Source organism: Capsicum annuum, chromosome 12, assembly GCF_002878395.1.
Source record: "Capsicum annuum cultivar UCD-10X-F1 chromosome 12, UCD10Xv1.1, whole genome shotgun sequence".
NCBI lineage: Eukaryota > Viridiplantae > Streptophyta > Magnoliopsida > Solanales > Solanaceae > Capsicum > Capsicum annuum.
Window position 1 is genome coordinate 27,155,074 of NC_061122.1, and position 5,099 is coordinate 27,160,172.

At 29.1% G+C, this 5,099-nt stretch overlaps 1 long non-coding RNA gene across 1 annotated transcript; it reads right to left on the reverse strand.

The window, feature by feature from the left end:
- Positions 1–1,622: 1,622 nt before the first annotated feature.
- LOC124889337 lies at positions 1,623–2,374 on the reverse strand. The gene is made up of 2 exons (XR_007048249.1): positions 2,069–2,374; positions 1,623–1,976 (listed from the first exon to the last, which is right to left on the reverse strand). It is a non-coding gene; the product is annotated as an uncharacterized LOC124889337 (long non-coding RNA).
- Between the last annotated feature and the right edge of the window lie 2,725 nt (positions 2,375–5,099).

Consider the following 5,099-nt stretch of genomic DNA (forward strand, 5'->3'; position numbering starts at 1 on the left):
TCTCTCCTATGGCTTTGCTAAAACTTGAATAAAATAAAGATATGATTAGAAATTGCACAGTTAGGTTCAATGGACAGATTGAGTATAAAATTTTAGATGGTCCTTATAGGCATATAATTGATATTAGAGCAAGGACTTGTACTTGTAGAAGCTGACAATTAAGAGGCATACCATGTCAACATGTTGTATTGGCTTATCAGCATAAAGGTATAGAGCTTGAATTTTATGTAGAAGAGTGGTATAAGAAAGATACATTCTTGAAGGCATATGACTACTTTCTTCAGTCAATACATAATATGAAAATGTGGCCTAACACAAGTAGTGTAGTGATTGATCCTCTTGAACCTAAACCAATGCCTGACAGACCAAGAAAGAATAGGAAAAAAGAAAAGAATGAGCCTAAGAAAAAGTATAGAAAGCTATCCAGGAAAGGAATGAAAATTTCTTGCTCCAAATGTCATTAAATTGGTCATAACAGAACTCTCTGTAAAGTTCAGGTAATTCACTCATATCTTTTAATTCAATAATTAAATTCTGATATTTATACTATATAATTAATATCCTTTATTGTTAGGATGGAATGGGAAAACCTGAAATCTCTAGGCAGGCAGCAAGTTCTAGCATGCCACCAAGCTTCAGCCAGCCACCAATCTCTAGAATACCACTAAGCTTCAGCTAGCCACCAAGCTTCAACAATTCTATGTATGTTGATACCTCAGCAGTTATAAGAGTGCAGCCAGCTGAAAGAGGTAGAGGTAGAGGCACTAACAAAGGTAGGGGAGCTGACAAAGGCAAAGGATCTGGAAAAGGTACTAACAGAGGTAGAGAAAAAGGAAGTGTATCTGATCAGCAACTTGAGAAAAAAAGGACCATTGAAGCATCGACATCATCAGTAGGACAAAAGAGGTCTAAGACTGTAGGATTTGATATCTACACTGATCAAATAAGTGGTAATAAAATATTAAATGTAAGTATGAATTATAACTTCATATAATTCTTAATTATCTTTTGACAAAGCTAATTTTACTTCATTTTATGCAGCCTGAAACTAGAGGTGAAAGAGTTGTCATTCCGGGTGTTTACAAAGATGCAACTCAATCAAATATTGATATTGGTTATAAGCCTCAAGGAATGAAGTGGAAGAAAAAGAATGTTGTCACAACTTCTCAATTGCAGCGTATGAGTCAGTCAAAAAGAAGCCAACTTGAAAGTTCTAGTGCACCAGGAGAAATATGAAGTTGTTGAATTAATTATATTTTTAGTACAATGTATATTTTGGTGATTAGTTGTATGGCTACTTTGATATTTTGTTGGGATTTTTGAAGATTCTAAACTATATTTTGTGGTCTGTTTTAGATTAGTTTTTTATGAACACTTAATGTATGGTTGGAGCTCATTTTGAGCAGTTGAATGGTAGATTATTGTGTTTAAAATGTCGATCAATTGCACTTGTGCTCTTGTGCTTTATATAATTATTGAATGATGGTTCATTTTGTGGGAAACATCTGACAGCTTTGAATCATTTAAATGAATCATTTGAACTCTAAAAAATAAAGTATAGTAACCTAACTAAACCAATTACAATAGGAAAGCAAAATCAAAACATAGTAGAGTAACATTTCACAACTTATCTTTATTCCTTCTCATTTGTTTCATACACAACAAACCTACTACAACAGGAAAGCCAAAGCAAAACAGTCTCATACAAGTAATTTATTTCAAAATTAGCCAAATCAAAATAGTCCCATATATAAGAAACCTAAGTCAATATTTGTCAAAATCTAAGAACATTTCTTGAAGAAATTTCATGTAGCCAAAATCACTATTGCACCAACGCATATCACTTTAAATTTTCTTGATCGATTCCTCGCTTCTTCAAATGATTTGACTTTTTTCAATAAACCCCATATCACCCTCTTTGCTTGAGGAGGCATTTCTTCATCATACCAATCGAATTAATTGCATTCACCTCTCGCCTGCAAGTTTAAAGAAAAAATTAAACTAAAAAATTACATCTACCAATCGAAGTAATTTCATTTCTTCCAATAAAGCAGTAAAAGATGAATACCTTTGAAGTTTTGCAGCAAAAAAATCTCTGACTAGTGTTGAGTTGTGTTCATGAGGTCTTAATTTCAGCTTTTACCCCACATAAACATACTTCTTTGCAATTGAAGAAGATGAAGACAATGAAAAAGGTGAATTGGACATTGCTACTAAAAACGAGTAAGAAGAAACAATTAATAAGAGTATGAGAATTTAAGCGGAGCAATAGAAAAGGCGAAAAAGAAATTTAAGAGGAGAAGGAGAACTTAAGACAAAAAATGGTGGATATTAAGAATAGAGGAAGAAAGAGGAAATTATTGTTTTTTTTGAAAGAAACTGGGTATAAAAAGAGATAAAAGATGCGTTGGGTGCCACATAAATTGGTCCATTTATATTTCACACGCCTCACAGACGTGAGTACACTTAAAGTGCCATATCGGACAATTGTACTTAATTGAAATCATTTATGAAGGAGCCAAGGGTTCAATAGGTAAATGGCTTAATTGAGGTGCCTATACGGAAAAGGTGAAATAGTTCAGGACCTGTACATGTGTTTCGTCTTGTTTAAATAAAAAAATTATGACGCATTGAAAAAACTTTATAAACCTGAAAATTCATAACAGTAGTATTGAAATCAATCAAAATAATACGTGGTAGTAGTAACAATAATAATAATCACAGTAATAATAATATTAATAATATTAGAAATATTTGGATTGATTTCAAACTTTTTCCTAATTTAAAGTTATATATTATAAGATAGATATGCGTTGTATTTTAAAAAAATTTAAATACAATAAGTATATAATATTAAAGTATCTAACAGGGTAATTTTAAATTGTTAACTGAGATTTAAGGATATTTATTAGTTTCAAACTTTAAAAAATAAAATGCATCAAGTTAAGTGGAGAAATTTTAGGAGTGTTTCGTTTATTTGTTTTAAATCTTTTTTTTTTTTTTTTTTATAAAAGCATTGTGGAGAATTTTTAAGAGTGATATACTGATATTTAGTGCCTCCTTTTGGGATAAGTGTGATGTCTCTTCAACTGATTATTTATCCACTTGAATTGAGATAACAAAAGTTCAAAAAATTATAAACCACATGTCAACTGCCCCCACTCCCCCTAACTAAGCTATCCAATTCTCCACGAACAAAAAGTGCATCATAGTGCCATATGTGGATGAGTGAGAGAGAAAGTATTCATTAAATTAATTTCTGATAAAGTAAGAAAACATAATATTTAAAAAAATTAAGACAAAAATATTTGAGATAATATTTTATAAGATTAGGAAAAAATCTTCTGTGCACGAAATTAGGGATAATGTTGTCCAGACTTTTAAGATACTTTAAACCTTTTGGTTGGGTTGGATGGATGGAAGAATTTTCTTATAAGTAGCAATTTGTTTTACTAATAGAACTCTTAATTAATCAGTCATATAATTTACATTTATCTACTAAAACTAAGTAAATATTGTCATCTTATTATCTATTTCTTTTTTTTTTTTAGGAAAATAAGGTGATTGTTAAATATTTTTTAACTCATAATTGTTTTTCTATTTCATACACTTTTTATTCCCGAAAATAACATTGCATAAAGAAACAAAATGATGATTGAAATATTATTATATTAAAAAGATATTATACTAAAAAGATTAAATGTGTTCAATTAATTCTCAAATAATTATTGATTATATTCGTAGTATTGACCGCGCATTGCGCGGGGACGAATATTAGTATATACTAAATAGCAAGAAAGTTTTGCTTAAGATGTTGCCAAATGCATCCTATAATTAGGCCATGTATTAATTTTTAAGAAAATTTAGTTAAGTTAGGTAATAATTAGTTTGTAGTTGTTATTTTTTAAAATTTAAATTAAATTTTTTTAATACAATATTTTATTTTAAATCTACAACAACTATCAAAAATATTTTTTTATAATATGCCACTTTCTTAAAAATTAAGATTTAAAATTTGAAATTGAAAAAACTTTTGACTCCTACAAAAATAAAATAAAATACGAAACTTTTTAAAAATTATAATCTATTAAGAATACAAAATAATAAAACAAAAAAACTGTAAACTCAAATCAAAATGTGTCTTTTGGACGATTGTTTGAATAAATATGTAATAAAAATTTGTGCACTTTTCATATATAAAAAAAATAACTGATTTTTTATGCAGCTTATTCAAACACACTTTTACTCATTAAATTTTGTAGTAAAGGAGTAAAAAATACTTTTAAATCTTGTGTTACTAAATTAAATATGTGTTAATTGCATTAAAATATTTTGAAATTTTTTGATATTAAATTTGTCATTTGAAAAGTTGAAAGAATTGTTTATTTTGAAACGAACTAATAAGAAATGTAGTCCATATAAATTGAAATAAAATAGTAACTTTGTAATAAACATTCTAAAACATTGATTTATTTTTAAAGAGTAAAAAATAAAACTAAGAATAAAATAAAATAAAATAAAATAAAATAAAACTAGCCTATTCTTTTTTCCCACGTCTCACCATGCGCTCGCCCATTAATTGCACACACGAATTGAGTTAAATAGATTAGAGATTATGTATGATATTTATTATATTTCTTATGGATAAGACTTAATTTATCTTTTATGAATAAATTTGAAATTGAATGTGTATCAATTAATGAACATCTATATCTTTGATATATTATTACTAAAAATATGTACTAAATAAGAAACTGTGTCGTCTACATATATATCAAGTAAATATATCTTTTATATATCCTACTTTAAAACGTATTAGAGCAGGTTGAATGAAGTGGAGGCTCGCCTCGGGAGTGTTATGTGATAAGAAGGTACCCCTAAAGCTTAAAGGCAAATTCTACAGAATGGCAGTCCGTTCGGTCATGCTGTATGAAGCGGAGTATTGGTCAGGACTGTGTGGGTTGTAGCTAGTAGTTAGGAGAGCTCTTGTGTAGCCAGACTAGTAATCTTAGGACTGTGTCCATAGGTAGGAGACTTTAGCGAGGAGAGTTTGGGTGGGTTGGGTGTCTTTGGGCTTGTGAGTGTATGTTATTACTAGG